The sequence below is a fragment of the Bos grunniens genome, chromosome 23 (assembly GCF_055505025.1).
Source record: "Bos grunniens cultivar Pamir isolate PY7600 chromosome 23, Bosgru_T2T1.0, whole genome shotgun sequence".
NCBI classification, from domain to species: Eukaryota; Metazoa; Chordata; class Mammalia; order Artiodactyla; family Bovidae; genus Bos; species Bos grunniens.
The window spans coordinates 12,992,469-13,008,265 of NC_141187.1; the positions used below are offsets into that span (position 1 = coordinate 12,992,469).

General features: G+C 51.6%; 3 long non-coding RNA genes across 14 annotated transcripts; 1 reads left to right on the forward strand and 2 right to left on the reverse strand.

The window, feature by feature from the left end:
* Positions 1–1,781: 1,781 nt before the first annotated feature.
* LOC147346720 (uncharacterized) lies at positions 1,782–8,602 on the reverse strand. Its single transcript, XR_015153167.1, has 3 exons — positions 8,472–8,602; positions 8,303–8,346; positions 1,782–2,097 (listed from the first exon to the last, which is right to left on the reverse strand). It is a non-coding gene; the product is annotated as an uncharacterized LOC147346720 (long non-coding RNA).
* A 204-nt stretch (positions 8,603–8,806) lies between these two features.
* LOC147346721 (uncharacterized) lies at positions 8,807–15,606 on the forward strand. Of its 11 annotated transcripts, XR_015153156.1 has the most exons (4): positions 9,437–9,577; positions 9,867–10,073; positions 11,870–12,077; positions 15,352–15,606. It is a non-coding gene; the product is annotated as an uncharacterized LOC147346721 (long non-coding RNA). The 11 variants fall into 11 exon arrangements; XR_015153158.1 differs by lacking the exon at positions 9,867–10,073 and having other exon boundaries at positions 8,807–9,577; XR_015153161.1 differs by lacking the exon at positions 9,867–10,073 and having other exon boundaries at positions 8,807–9,577; positions 11,886–12,077.
* LOC147346722 (uncharacterized) lies at positions 9,387–11,158 on the reverse strand. 2 transcript variants are annotated; one of them, XR_015153165.1, is made up of 3 exons: positions 11,020–11,158; positions 10,354–10,487; positions 9,387–9,879 (listed from the first exon to the last, which is right to left on the reverse strand). It is a non-coding gene; the product is annotated as an uncharacterized LOC147346722 (long non-coding RNA). The 2 variants fall into 2 exon arrangements; XR_015153166.1 differs by having other exon boundaries at positions 10,354–10,643; positions 11,020–11,155.
* Positions 15,607–15,797: the final 191 nt, after the last annotated feature.

Here is a 15,797-nt window from a genome sequence, read left to right on the forward strand (position 1 = left end):
AAACAGCAAATTTATTATTTTATATTTCTGTAGGACGGAGTCTGACAGTAGCCTCACTGAGCTAACACCAAGGTGTCAGCAAGACTTCATTCTTTTCTGGAGGCTCCAGGGGAGGATCTGTTTTCTTGCCTTTTCCAGGTGTTAGAGGCTGCCTGCACTCCATGGCTCATAGCCCCATTCTGTCTTCAAAGCCAGCAGAATCCTCATCACATCTCAGTACATCACAGTACATCATGTCACATCAGTCTGACCCTGCATCTGTCACTACGTTTCCTTCCCTGATTCTGGCTCTTCTGCCTCTTTTCCACTTTTAAGGACTCGTGTAACTACATAGGTCCCACCTGGACAATGCAGGATACTCTCCCTATCTTGAGGTCAGCTGATTAACAATCTTAATTCTATTTGCAACCATGTAATTTCCCTTTGCCATATAACTTGACATATTTACAGATTCTGAAAATTAGCACACAGACCTCTGTGGGGGCATGGAGGGGAGGGCAGTGTGGGGCACGTTCTTCTGCATAGGACGATGATGTTTTGTTTTGCATTAATTCTGATTTTTTCATATATTGCGTGAAACTATTTGGGGGTGCTCCTTAAATTTTATGCCTGAGCTGAGGTAGGCAACCTAATCCAACACTCTTTTTTCCTTCTTGCCCACCCCTCCCAGCCTCAGGCCCAGCCCAGCCAAGCAACCTGGGCCTCGGGTGGCCCAGAATCCAGCCAAGTTCTGCAAGTCCTTTCCCAGCAATGCATTTCTCAGCTCCAGTTTTAAGAGATGGGGGCTCAGGTTGCTGAGTCGAAGAAGGAAAGAGAAGTCCTTTGATTCCTCCTGGGCCCCAGGGAGGAGGTGGGCCCTAACCACCACACACCTGATCCCCCGCTCGGGGCTGCCGAGATAGCCTTCCAGCCCGCCAGCAGGCAGGGAGGATTGAGGCTGGGGGGGAGGGGGTTGATGGCGGGGGGAGCAGACAGGAGAGCTGAAAGAGGATCTTGGTGCCACCTCAAGGTCAGGGGCGGCCAGCGGTGTCTATGTCACTGCGGGAGTGGGGACGCTAGAAAGCTGATGCTGCTCACGTCTGGAGAGGCCCTTGGGAGGTGGGGGTCTGATTCTCAGCCTCCTAACAATGTCACAGAGGACACTTCTGGAGAAGGATGGGTTGGGAAGAGAGAAAAAGACTGAGGAAAGGGGGTCTTTGTCCCAAAGATGGGGGCGGAGAGGGGAGTGGCCAACAGTGGAGGCACGTGTGTGTAAGAGAGTTCTCAGAATTGGGAGTCCAGGGTGCAGAAGGCAAAGGGCAGGTTTAACAAGCACACACTAACTTCTACAACTACGTGAGCCTGCAGAGCAGTCCTCATGGGAGACTGTGCACTGGAGACCTTACCCTTGCATAGATTTTTCAAGTCCCCAGAGCCCTTCAACATTCTCTTCTGGTTCTCACCACAACCCCAGGAGGCAGGCCAGACAATCCCCATTTAGCAGGTGAGGGAGCTCCATGCAGGGAGTCCTAGCTGCCAACGTGGCTCAGACCCCAGATCTCCCAGGTCCCCCCTCATCACCTCCCTGAGCTCTCTTCCAGGAAAGGAAGGGAGAGTGATGGAGGAAGCGGGGAACGAGAAGGGGTCCCTGGGCCAGATGAGGGACAGATACCATCACTGTCACCCCCAACAGCAACACATCTGGCTCCAGGTGTTACTGTTACAGGATGCGGGAACCCTTTCCAGGGCCCAAGAGTGGGCTCTTGTCTAACACCCAGAAATGAGTTGTCCGAGGAGACACATGCTGACAAAGCAAGAGACTTTACTGGGGAGGGCTCCTGGGCGGAGAGCAGGAGGGTAAGGGAACCCAGGAGAACTGCTCTGCCACATGGCTTGCAGTCTTGGATTTCATGGGGATAGGATTAGTTTGCAGGTTGTCTCTAGCCCATCATTAAGACTCAGGGTCCTTCCTGGTGGCACACACATTGCTCAGCCAGGACAGATGCCAGCAAGAAGGATTCCGGGTGGCGGAAGGACATGTGACATCTCCTTTTGACCTTTCCCAAACTCTTCTGGTTGATGGTGGCTTATTAGTTCCGTGCTCCTTACCACGACCTTCTGTCATAAAATACATCACGCAAATGGTTACTATGGTTCCTGGCCAGGGTGGGCGTTTTCAGTCAGTGTCCTTCCCCTAACGTTACCATGTAGGATGATGTGAACCCCAGCTCTCCTCCTGGAGTCAGCACTCAATGCAGCTGGCATAGGAGCCAGCGGAGGTTGAGGGGGAGATGCCCCGTGGAGATGTCAGGGGATGGGGGTAGACCCCCGTGGGGATGGCAGGGGGTGGGGGTAGACCCCCATGGGGATGGCAGGGGGGTTGGTCCAGCCCCTCCTGCCCTCTGCTCAGAACTGCCTGGTCCCTGCTTAAAAGGGTCAGACTATGGGGTCGAGTGTCACTGATCTCAGGCCCCTGTAGCCCCCACCCCTGGGTGAAGGTCGGGCTGGTTGCCCCCCCTCTATACCCCTGGCCTCTCTCCCCACTGGATTCAGGGCCTCTCACTTTCCCAAAGAAAGACCCAGAGGTGGAGCTCCCTGCTCAGGCTGGCCAGCACAGGGGAGCAGGGGGCGGACAGGGCACCCTCTCGGGGTTCCCCTGGGTGGCTCTCAAGGATGGCCTGACTGGCAACTGCGGGGTTTGTTTTTTCTTTTTGATGAGCTGAGATGATGGAGCAGGTCCTCCCTCCACCCCACCTCCACCCCCACCCCAGGACTGGCTGGGCCCTCTGAACCCATCAAATGAGAACCAGGGACAAATTAAGTGATTGAGGCACAAGGGCATCATAGCAGATTGTCCTTCAAGAGCACAGAGGGACGGTCACTGGGAATAAGTAACAGGTGGGCCAGGAAAGCAGGAGGTGGAGCTCTCCAGGGACCTGGCACAGAGAGGGGGCAGACAGAGACTCAGAGGCTGCAGGGGAAAGGGCAGCGCGAACTCAGAGGGGCAGGGGAGAAGAGATGTTCACACGTCACACATCTCACAGGCCTGGAAAGCGAATGGCAAGGGATGCCCTGGACTCTGAGAGAGTAGGCAGTCTGCGGGGTGAACAGGGATTTCTGAGCCTCTGGCAGCCTGAACCCCTCCCTGCCCCAGGGGGTGGCACAGGAGCGTGCCCAGGAGGGCTGGCGAACTGAGGCGTCAGGGGTCCTGGTCTGGTGGGCCCACCAAGGCCACTCTGCCTGACCCTCCCCTGGGCCCAATCAGAGGCTCAGAGCAGAGAGCTGTCAACTTCTTCCTCAAACGACCCAAGCTGTTGACCCACGACTAATCACTAATCGTTTGCATATTTTGCATATCATTTGCATTCTCCAGGGGTCTGTCATAACCTGCAATCGCTCCCAGAGGCCCCTGGCCCTGTTTCTCGGGTCTCCATTCCCCTCATCCCTGTGTCCCCCGTGTTCCCCAAGCCCAGCCCCTCAGACTCCCGGCTCCCAGCCCTGCTCTCTTGTCGGAGATCAGCTAGCACAGGCCATGAGCGGGGGCATCTCTAAGGCCCCAGGGCACCGCAGGGGTGGCTGGGAGCAGCTGGGGGCACCTTGGAAGGGGGTGGCCGAGACCTGCCTGGTGATTAATCCTCCTGCTAATGGAGGCCTCACTGCCACCAGGGCTTTTAAGGAAACACAGGGAAGCCCTTTAGCACCATCAGAGCCGCCTCCGAGGTCCTTAGCGGGCTCATTAGCGGCCCTCCACCTTGCAATTAGCAGCCCCTCCTCCGATTAGCTGCAGGAGGGGAAGAAAGCTCCATGGAACCTCTAAGGCCCAAGGCCCTGAGTGGACTGCGGAAGCCTCCACTACCCCACCCCCGCCCCCCACTCATCGAATTCTCTGAAATCCAGTGACACTGCCCCTCCCTCTCTTCCAGAAAACGCATTGCAGCTGAGAAAGATTTGCATTCATCCTGACCTGTCCTAGACTAGGTAAGCAAGGTCCAGAGAGGAAATGAGGCTTGCCCAAGGCCAGCCAGGCCGTGGGGCTGGACCGGCTGGAGGCAGGCGTCCAGCCTCCCAGCACTGTGTCCCCAGCCTCGGGTCTCTCTCCTCTGCTTCCTTCCCCATCATCAGGAAAGGCAGCCCGTTCTCTAAGGGCTTTGGAGAGCAGGCAGATCATTGACCTCCTTAGGACCGATCCCTGGGCTGGAGGCCAAATGTGATGATCCCGGGGAGTCTCTTAGCCCAAACACTGAGTTCTTCCATATGCAGGGCAAGAGTAAATGAGGTGACCCAGTTCACTTTCAAAACAGGCTATCCAACCCGCATCCCCTGCATTGCAAGGTGGATTCTTTAACCACTGGACCACCGGCGAAGTCCTATTGCATAGTGGTGTAAGGCACAAGAAGTTTCTCTCTAGGGGAGGAACCATATGCACAGAGAGGCAGTCATGATTCCCCAGAGAATGACTGCCCGGGAGGAAGGGTTGGGCACAGGAGGGATTTCCTTCTCAGTCTATTCCACAAACAGGAGCACCCATCCTGAGCCAGACCCTCTGCCAGTTTCGAGAGGCACAGAAAGTGAAAGAGACGTGTCTTTACTCTCAGGTCAGATGGATGAGTGATTTGGAGCAAGTCTTTTCAATTATTCTGAGACTCAGTTTCCCTGTCTGTAAAATGGGAATCATTCCTGGTGCTTTGAGAAGACTGAGAGGCCACAGAGAACTAGGTCTCACAGAGCAGCCAGAGATAATGGTAGAAATGACAGCAAAAGTCCTGACAGCACAGCATCAGCTGTACGAGTGCTCAGCAAATAGTCATCGGTGTTGTCATTATTTGCTGTAATGCTGGTTGCTATGGAGATAGCTTTCTGACCTCAGGATCCCAGGCTGGGAAGTATACACTGCAATCTCCCTTCCCAGATCCCAACAGATTACAAGATAGGGGAAATGGCATTTATTAAGCACCTACTGTGTGCCAGGCACTGCATTGGACACTCTGCATATATTGTTTAATCTTCATGATCTCTAATAGGATTGTTAAAATCCTTCCTCCTTCTCATTTTAGAGATGAGGAAATTGGGGCTAAGCGAAGTCAGGTAACTTGCTCAAAGATTCAGCACCCTCAATTCCAATATGTGGGTAGAGTGGTGGGCAGAGGGGGTTTCCCACGTCCCACTAGGTAGCTCTCTGTGACACCAGCCGGCGTCCTACAATCCAACTCAGTTCTGACACCACCTACTGAGAAACAGCATCAGATCCCGGGGGCTAAGGGCTCAGTCCCACAAAGCTGCCCCCAGCTTCAGATGCCAGTCACCAACCCCGGTTGTTAACTGTGCTTATGACCAACAGGCCACAGATTGGAGGTCTGACAAGTCTGCTCTAGCAGCTCACAGGACTCAGGAAACCCGTTTATCCACTAGACTACTGGCTTATTACAGAGGATATTAAAGGATACAAGCCAACAGCCAGATGAAGTGATACACAGGGTGAGGTCCGGAACCAAAGAACTCATGTCCTCATGGAATTCGGGGCCCAGTGCAATGGCACCAAGAAGCTTTCTGTTTCCCAACCTGGAAGTTCTCTGAACCCCATTCTTCTGGGGGTTTTATGGAGGATTCATTATCAAGGCATGATTGATTAAATAACTGGCCATTGACTCAACTTCCAGCCCCTCCCCATTCTGCAGAGTTCCAACACTTGATTCACGCGGTTGGCGCCTCTGGCAACCAGCCCTGTGCTCAGGGGCTTTCCAAAGTCACTGAATTAACATAAATTCAGGTGTGGTGGGAAAGGGCTTGTTATGAATAACGCACCTATTTCACCTTGATCAACCCTGAATACTCATTGGAAGGACTGATACTGAAGCTCCAATACTTTGGCCACCTGATGCGAAGAGCTAACTCACTGGAAAAGACCCTGATGCTGAGAAAGATTGAAGGAGGGAGGAGAAGCGGGCAACAGAGGATGAGATGGTTGGATGACATCACCAACTCAGTGGACTTGAGTTTGAGCAAACTCTGGGAGATAATGCAGGACAGGGAAGCCTGGCATGCTGCAGTTCATGTGGACACAAAGAGTTGGACATGACTTAGTGACTGAACAGCAACAACAGGTGTGGTGAAAAGGGGCTTGTTATGAATAAGACACCCATTTCACCTTAATGGCTCTGCAGTGATTTAAGGAACTGAGGACAAGAGCAAATACTAAAACAAAAGATGTTCTTACGCCTCGCATCATTCAGGAAATTCCAAGGGTTTTGAGACCTGTGAGCCAGGAACTGTAGGCAAAAAATATACATATTTCTTACAAATCACAGCATCACAATTGCCTAAGGTTACACTGCTCTCAATCTGCAGAGCACAACAGATACAAGAATGTTTTATTTTTTATAGCCCCAAATTGAAAGCAATCCAGGTATCCATCAAGAGGGAACAGTTGAGAGAACCGTGGTATATATTCATACAGTGGAGTGCTCCACACCAACGAAAAATAATGAGCTACTACTACAAAGATGACGAACCTCATGGAGGTAATGTGGAGCAAAAGAAGCCAGATACAAAAGGGTATCTACCGGGTCATTCTGTTTACATAAACTTCACTAACAAGCAAAACTAATCTGTGGTGACAGAGGTCACAATAATAGTTACTTCAAAGTGGTAGAGAGCAGAAGTGGGATTGTGGAGTGAAGGGGCTTCTGGGGTGCTGGAAATGTTTCCGATCTTTCCAGCACCCCAGAAGCCCCTTCACTCCACAATGATTGATCCATGTGATTGGTGGTTATAAGGGGATGTGTGTGCCTATATAAAAACTCATCGAGCTGCATCCTTGAAATTGTCCTCCATTTAAACAAGGAAGAAAATGGATAAATAAGTAGATAATTCAACGTGTAATGTGTACGCCTACTCAGTCACGTCCAACTCTGAGAACCCATGGACTGTACCCGGCCAGGCTCCTCTGTCCATGGAATTTTCCAGGCAAGAATACAGGAGTGGGCTGCCATTTCCTCCTCCAGGGGGGTCTTCCCAACCCACAGCTCCTGAGTCTCCTGCATCAGCAACTGGATTCTTTACCACTGAGACACATTTAAAAAGATGCCAGGTCAAGAATGGAGTAACCAAGTAAATTCTGGCTTTGCATCCTGCAGGGAGTGGGATGTGGAAGAAGTCCTGAGTCTTTGCATAGACGGAGGAGTGCCTTCATCCTATGTTCCGCCCCCCCCCCCCCCCCCGGACCCCCGCCCTGAGGAAGGTGCCTGACCAGTGCCCGCCCCTCCCCCGCAACTCCATCTGGGAGAGGAAGAGGGAATGAGAAGTAGGAAGAGAAGAAAGTGAGGGGAAACGGCAGGAAGGAGAAAGGGGAAGGTGGGGAAGGGCACATTTCCTCCAAGCCTCCTGTGGTTCTGACTCTCAGCAGAGGAAGTTCAGGGAGACCTTCTGAGCCACCCAGGGAGCAGGCCTGGGGCTGGCAGGAGCCTGGGAGAGAGGAGACGTTTCTGTGCATTCTGATGGGTCTCAAGACCCATCTTCAAAGAGCTTTCGCCCTGAGTGCTGGGTGATATGCCAGTGCATGTCCTAGATGGGGCCGGGAGGCCGGCTGGCTGGCAGATTCCTAGACAGGCCACCCCCGCAGGTGCAGGGAGCCGAGCCAGGGCCCCGCCCCCGGGGCCCGGACTGCAGCCCACCCAGCCCGCCTTCCCTCAGCTCCTTCAGCCGCCTCTGCTGCTTTCCGTCCAGCCGCTGTCTTTTCTTCTGTTTCTGCATTTCCTACCCCTCCTCGGCCCCCGGCCCTGAGCTGTCTCCCCACTTCCCTGTCTCTCTACCTCCCACCTCTCGTCCCAGCGCCCCCCTGCTTCCGCCCCCTAGTCCCTAGGCATGTGGCTCCTCTCTAGCCCAATATAAATAATAGATATTAATTTGTCAGCCAGCGCACGAGCGGTCCAGCCGGCGCAGCAGCAAGCTGAGGAGGAAAGCTGGTTGAATTAATTATTCTTGACTTAAGAAATCGTTCTTTTTATTCCTGAAGGTTAATGGAGTGAGAGCAGCGCCCGGCCGGGCTGCGCTAATGGCGAGCGGCGTGGGCCTGGGGAGGGGAGCGGCCTCGTCTGGTCCTCCGGTAACAAGCAGACCGCCCACCCGCTCCCCCCACCCCCAGGCCCATCCCACTCTCTATTTAAAAGGCAAATGAAGCCCTGAGCAGCACTCTCTAGCAGAACCGTCACACATATGGTTTGGGGACAGGATTTTTCATCAGGAGCACTCCCTCCAGCCCCTAACTACCCCCTCTTTTCAATGCACAGCACCCCCGCACCCGCCCCCAACCAGGAGATGCTCTTACCTTCCCAGGTCAGCTGAAGGCGGATCTGGAAAGCAAGCCACTTCCTGAAGGGAAAAGCACGAAACACTTACCGACCCTGGCTCTGTGCTAGACCCAGGACTCGGGAATTCCCACTGAATCCTTACAACCGCCCTCGGAATGAAGTCTGACAGTCATTCCACTTACCCACCTGAAAACTACTGAGAGCTTAAGCAACTTGTCCAACATGGAAGACCCCTGCAGGAGGGTGGAGGGATAGTGATGGGGTGGGGGAGGGAAGGTATGCATCCAGCAGTACTGGCGGGAAGGCGGGCTTCCAAGGCACATAAATGGACTATTTACAGAGGTATGGGCAGCTTTAAGGTAAACTAATAAGAGATGAGGAAGCACCCGGGCTAGTTACTATCCCAGGCTTGAAGGGGAATAGGGAGGGGACTGTAGCTGTTGGAGCTGGCAGCCCACCCAGCAGGTGCTGCAATCCATGGCCTTGGTGGGGAAATACAACCGGCCCAAACTGCAACCCAGCAGGGAGAGAGAGGTGCTAAATACCCTGGCCTTTCTCTCCTGCTGCTCTCAGATCGATCGCTAGTGCCTCCCATCAACCAGGCCCAACGAGAAGCCAAAGAGCCAAACAGACCAAAATATATAGATCTGGAGGTCGGTCTTCCAGGTCATAAAAGCAAAGTGGAGAAGAGCACAAGTAGATGGAAGGAGAGAGAGGAGGGAGTTTGGGATGGGAGGTTTTTGCAGGGGCTTCCTGAGAAAGGGGCAACTGGATTCAACCAAGGCTGGGGGGACTAGAGGGGAGAGGAAGGGAGCACCCCCAGACTCGGAAACCCAATTCTGGCCTAATGGGAGCAGCACCCATTCCTGTCTAGTGGGGAGGTAACCAAGTTGGGCATCCTTTGGCTGAGACATCAGTTGGGGAGCCAGGGAAACCCAAACAGAAGTGGGAACCCAAGAAATGGTTGAAAACTCAGCCAGGAGAGAGTGACAGTTCCCTGGAGAATGGGAACCCTCCTGCAAGTTTGGAGGAGGGAAGTAGAGAAGGAGCTCTTTTTCTTTTAATTACGTAAGTTTCATGTGTACAGCATTATAATCAACACCTGTATGTGCCGCAAAGTGCTCTCCACCACACGTCTAGTTACATCATCACCGTACTGTTGACCACGTTCACCCGCTTGAAAAGGAGCTAATTGAGTGATTCCAGGTGCTGAGCAGACATACTTGAAAAGCGGTGAGGGCCAGCAGAGTCTGGTGGCAGAGAGAGCACACAGTCTGCATTAAAGCATCCAGGTAGGAAGAGATGCTGGGAGGAGAGGTGGAGCGGGGCGGAGTTAGGGGGGAACTCAGAAGTCAGTTTGCTCAGCAAGAGGCTGAAGTCATGGCAAGAGCTGGAGGCTCTTTTAATCCACTGCTCTGCCCCCTCCTACATTTGGGAGGAGAGGAAATGTGTCCAGAAAAGGCTGTGATGACCCTGCTGAGCCAGAGTGGTGGTGAGGCCTCCAGGCTGGTGGATGGAGTGCCCAGCCAGGGTCCCTGCTGCTCGGGTGGTCTCTCCTCCCATCCATCTTCCTCCACACAGCAGCCATCGGGATCTTTCCAAAACACCAGCCCGATCATGTCAGTCACGCTTGAATCCCTTCCGTGTTCCCCACTGAACCGATCAAGCCTGGAGCCCTGCCTTGCTCTGTGGCTGACAAGGCAAGCCCGCCGGGGCCCATCTGACCTCTCCAGCCTCCTTCCCCATCCCCGCTGCACCCCCAGCCCCCCACCACGCTGTATTGAATCAGTAAGTGCCCAGTATGTCTTGTGTCCACTCCTTGTACATGTTCCCTCCCCTTAAAATCCCCCTCCCCATATTCCCATCGGGTTAATGCCTGCTCTGTCATAAGATGTCACTTAAGCCTTTCCTGATAATTGTTTGCCTTTCTATTTTAAAACATTTCTCCCATTATTAAATACACAGAAAAGGTTCTTATCTTTGTCTCCCCTTGACTGTAAACCCCATGAGGGCAGGCACTTTTGGGGTTTCTATAACCCCACTACCTAATGCAGTTCCTGGCACTTACCAGGTGCTTTGTATATATGGTATCATCCATACGGGGGAATGCAGTGCAGCTTTATAAAAGTGAGGAAAGCTTGATACGTGCTCATATAGAATCACCTCTAAGATCCCCTGTGAAATGCTGAACACTGTGTATTTCTATAAAACAGGAACACAGAATATGCATGTATTTATGGGTCTGTACATAATATTTTCAGAAGGAAACTCAAAGAAACTGACAAAGTTGGTTGCGCCTGAGAAGAACATGGGGGCTGGGGAGAGAAGTGCAGAGTTCTCGGCTTTTGGATTTGGGACCTATTCAGTAAAAAACAAAAAAATCATAATTAAAACTAAGAAGTATTAGGTATTTAAATAGGTGTCCCAGAAGCCCTGGGGCGTGGGATGCATGCGTTGGTTGGAGCAGCTTGCCGCTGCCACCCACTCTTCCTGGGTTGTTCCCTGGTTGTGCCCTGGGGGTGCCCTGGGTTGTTCCCTGGGGGTGCCCAGGTTGTGCCAGGTACCACCCCAGACCCAAAGAAGGATCCAGAAAGGAAGGTGCAGAGGGCCAGCAGGTGGGTCTTCCCTGAATGAGGAGGGTCTGGGAGAGATTTCTTAGGAGCCCAGGAGCTCGAGGGAAGGCAAGGAGGTAAGGCCTGGAGCGAGCGTCTCTTTGCCTCCCTGCTCTACTCACCTTCTTTGGCCTCTGCATTTCCACTGAAGATGGAAGAAAGAATGGGCCAGGAAGAACTCTAACAGGAGGGATGAGAGTTAGACAGCAGAGAGAACTTCCCAGAAGGAAAGGGCTGAGCTAGTTCTCTGTCATCCTTAGTCCTCGGGGCTGGCTGGAGGGCAGGCTTTGTGTCTACTCATCTTTTTCCCAGTCAGGTGTATTTTCCCTTGAACCAGGATCAACAGGCTTGATTCTGGATGGTTCTGCATCAGGGTGAGAGCAGTCCGCCCCTCTCCCTCCCCTCCTCTCTGCCTAGAGCTGCTTCACATCCCATCTCTCCGGCCTTAGCCTCCATCACGGGAAATCCTCTTAAAGCAAAAGCCACACCCTGAACTGTCCTGAAAGGGTTTGGCACCAGCCAGGGTAGGAGAGGCCCAGCAGGAGAGCAGGAGGAAAGGTGTGTCCTGAGCACAGAAAAGCAGGGAGACTTCAGCTCTCTTCTCCCCTGGGGTGGGGGTGAGGGTGGAGGGAAAGTCTGAACTTTTTTTTCCTTCTAATTTATTTATTTATTTATTTTTATTTGGCTGCACCGGGTCTTAATTGTGGCACATGGGATCTTTGAGCTTTGTTGCAATGTGGGGGATCTTCGTTTTCAGCTGTGGGATCTAGTTCCCTCACCAAGGGTCGAACCCAGGCCTCCTGCATTGGGAGAGTGAAGTCTTAGCCACTGGACCAGCAGGGAAGTCCCAAGACTGAGCTTTCAAAGCACCCCAGACGCGCCCATAACCAGCCCAGTCTCCACACATCTTCCTATTGGCCGGTCTCAGGCTGACCTGTGCTTTCTCACCAAGCCCCGCCCTCTCTCTGAAAGACCGCCCCCTCCCCAGGATCAAGGATCCCACCCCAACTCCCCATCCTTCTCCAACCAAAGGGAGCCCTCAGTGAGGAGAGAAGAGACGGGGCTCCCACCCAGCTCCCCGCTACTAACTCACCAGGAGACTCAACCGCAACAAGGCCTTCAGTTCTCAGGCTCCACTTCTCAGCAGTAAAATCCAGTAAACTCCAGAGGTTTGAATGAGGTAAAGTATCTGCAAGGGCTTAGAACACTGTCTCTACCTAAGAAGCAGGTCTTTACCGGGATTTACAGGTTATCGGCACTGTTCCTTTAACTTGCTTATTGGGTCAGGAGAGAACCCCAGGGAGCAACCCCACAAACCAAGGGCAAGACCTCCTCAAGTTGATTTAGGGGACAATTAAGGAAAGGCTGCTAGAACAATGGGCAGGCATCTGACAACAGTGGGTGCCCATCTGTCTCCTCGCTTGAGAGAACTCCTCACCTGCCCAGACTCCTGCCCCTCCCTTAGGCAAAGTGTTCATGTATCCATTTGGGAATCTGGAGAAGTGGCAGGGTATGGGTAACCCCCTGGGATACGTTATTATTTTCTGTGAACTAAGTGGTTTGGGTTTTGTTTTTTCTTTGGCTGTACTGTGTGGCATGTGGGATCTTAGTTCTCCGACCAGGGATCCAACCTGCTCCCCCTGCATTGGAAGCAGAGTCTTAACCACTGGACCGCCAAGGAAGTCCTGACATTATTTGAGTTCTAATATGTATAAAGTGCATGAACCTTAAGTGTACAGTTCAATTAATTTTTACATATGGATATACTCTTGTAGCGCTTCCCAGATGGCTCTAGCGGTAAAGAACTCGCCTGCCAATGCAGGAGACATAAAAGACGTGGGTTCGATCCCTGGGTCGGGAAGAACCCCTGGAGGAGGGCATGGCAACCCACTTCAGTATTCTTGCCTAGAGAATCCCATGGACAGAGGAGTCTGCTGGGCTACAGTCCATAGGGTTGAAAAGAGTTCGACGTGATTGAAGCAACTTAGCACGTTCAGTTCAGTTCAGTCGCTCAGTCGTGTCTGACTCTTTGCGACCCCACGAATTGCAGCACGCCAGGCCTCCCTGTCTATCACCAACTCCTGGAGTTCACTCAAACTCACGTCCATCGCGTCAGTGATGCCATCCAGCCATCTCATCCTCTGTCGTCCCCTTCTCCTCCTGCCCCCAATCCCTCCCAGCATCAGAGTCTTTTCCAATGAATCAACTCTTTGCATGAGGTGGCCAAAGTACTGGAGTTTCAGCTTTAGCATCATTCCTTCCAAAGAAATCCCAGGGCTGATCTCCTTGAGGATGGACTGGTTGGATCTCCTTGCAGTCCAAGGGACGCTCAAGAGTCTTCTCTAACACCACAGTTCAAAAGCATCAGTTCTTCGGCACTCAGCTTTCTTCACAGTCCAACTCTCACATCCATACATGACCACAGGAAAAACCATAGCCTTGACTAGACTTTGTTGGCAAAGTAATGTCTCTGCTTTTGAATATGCTGTCTGGGTTGGTCATAACTTACTCATATAACCACCATCTCCATCAAGATGCAGAACATGTCTAATTCCCAGCACCTCAGAAGGTGCAGACCTCCCCGCATCCAACACCCCTGTAAGGGGGGGTCACTATTACAGTTTCTACTGGCTTAAATTAATCCTGCCCTTCTCAAACTTCATATTAATAGAATCATACAGCATGAGATGTTTTTGGTGCCCGGCTTCCTTTTTTATCGGCTTCCCTTGTGGCTCAGCTGGTAAAGAATCTGCCTGCAATGTGGGTGACCTGGGTTTGATCCCTGGGTTGGGAAGATCCCCTGGAGAAGGGAAAGGCTTCCCACTCCAGTATTCTGGCCTGGAGAATTCCATGGACTGTAGAGTCCATGGGGTCGCAAAGAGTTGGACACGACTGAGTGACTTTCACTTTCTTTTTTTATATTTATCTATTTTTAATTTGAGGATAATTGGTGGTTTAGTTGCTAAGTCATGTCTGACTTTTTGTGATTCCATGGACTATAGCCCGCCAAGCTCCTCTCTTCGTGGGATTTCCCAGGCAAAAATACTGGAGTGGGTTGCCACTTCCTTTTCCAGGAGATCTTCCTGACCGAGGGATTGAACCTGGGTCTCTTGCATTCCAGGTGGAGTCTTTACTGACTGAGCCACCAGGGAAGCCACCAGGAGGATAACTGCTTTACAATATTTTGTTGGTTTCTGCCATACATCACGGAGAAGGCAATGGCACCCCACTCCAGTACTCTTGCCTGGAAAATCCCATGGACGGAGGAGCCTGGTAGGCTACAGTCCATGGGGTCGCTAAGAGTCAGACACGACTGAGCGACTTCACTTTCACTTTTCACTTTCATGCATTGGAGAAGGAAATGGCAACCCACTCCAGTGTTCTTGCCTGGAGAATCCCAGGGACGGGGGAGCCTGGTGGGCCGCCGTCTATGGGGTTGCACAGAGTCGGACACGACTGAAGCGACTTAGCAGCAGCAGCAGCAGCAGCCATACATCAACGTGAATCAACCATAGGTATACATATGTCCCTTCCCTCTTGAACCTGCCTCCCACCCTATCCCATCATTCAGACCAGTTGTCACAGACACCAGTTTGAGCTCCCTGCATCATACAGCAAATTCCCACTGGTGCCTGGCTTCCTTCACTCCGCATTACATCTGTGAGCTTCCTGCATGGTGTTGCATGTGGTTATAGCAATTTTTTCTCATTATCGAGTAGTTTCACTGTATACTATTAGCAGCATTATTCTATATATTGTGTGTAAATACATATAATGTATATATATACACATATACAATCACTATTTACTTAACTTCTTGTTGGTTGGTATTTGTGTTGTTTCCAGTTGTTGGCTATTATGAATGAAGTTGCTCAGAACCATCTTCTGATGAATCCATTAACATTATTTTCAGACACACACTTGACTTTTAAAATAAACAACAATATAACACTTTCCGCTTCCTCCCACTGAGCTGTGCCATGCTGGGATGAGATTGCTGCAAACTCTGCAGAGTGGACGAGTCAGTAGGAGAAGAGGCAGCCTCAGGACCCCCTGGACAGACCTCAGAAACCTTTAACTACAGCCTTGGGTCTTTATGCCACTAGATGAGGCCCTGGCCAAGGTCTGTACCCAGAACCTCGAAGCAGGAAAAAACAGAACAGGTTCTAAAACATGCCTGACTGTGTTGAGCATGGACTTTATGATACATACACCGCATCACAGATGAGGATCCAGAGGTTTGGAGAAGTTGAGCCACTTGGGTTCAAACTGTGGCTCTGCCAGCTGTTTGGTTTTAGTCAATTTTAAGTTCTCTGAGCCTTCATTTCCTCACCTGGCTTGGGGAAGGTGGGAATGGGGCTGTCAGGAGAATTAAATAACAGATGTAAATCACCTAACACAGTACTTGGCATCTATAATAATGATTTTTTTTTCTTGTTTATTTTCTTCTCAAGGTCACACAGCTAATAAACAGGAAAAAAAATCAAAACCAAAGTTCTTAACGGAAAGGGGAAAGAGTAAAAAGGAATATTTTTTGAGTGCCAAATTAGGAACTGTGACCATCATTTGCATCTCCGCATTCTCATCATTTGCATCTCCGCATTCTCCGTATCCGGCATAATACCCCGCATACAGTGAGCACTCAATGAATGCCTACTGGATGACGGAGTGGAGGAGGGAACAAATAAACCCAGTCATCCACACCCAAATTGCTTTGAAGCCTTTTTTTGGAGGGGCGACCCACTGGGATTTATTGGGATGGAGAAAGTGGCTGGGTGGTCTGCAGGGTGGACAGGTGTCCCTGGCGAGCTCTCACCTCAGCCAGGAAGGATTTTTGGCTGAATGAGGTTGGGTTAGAGACTATGTGTCAGGGAGCAGGTAGAAGGGAAGGTAGAGAAAG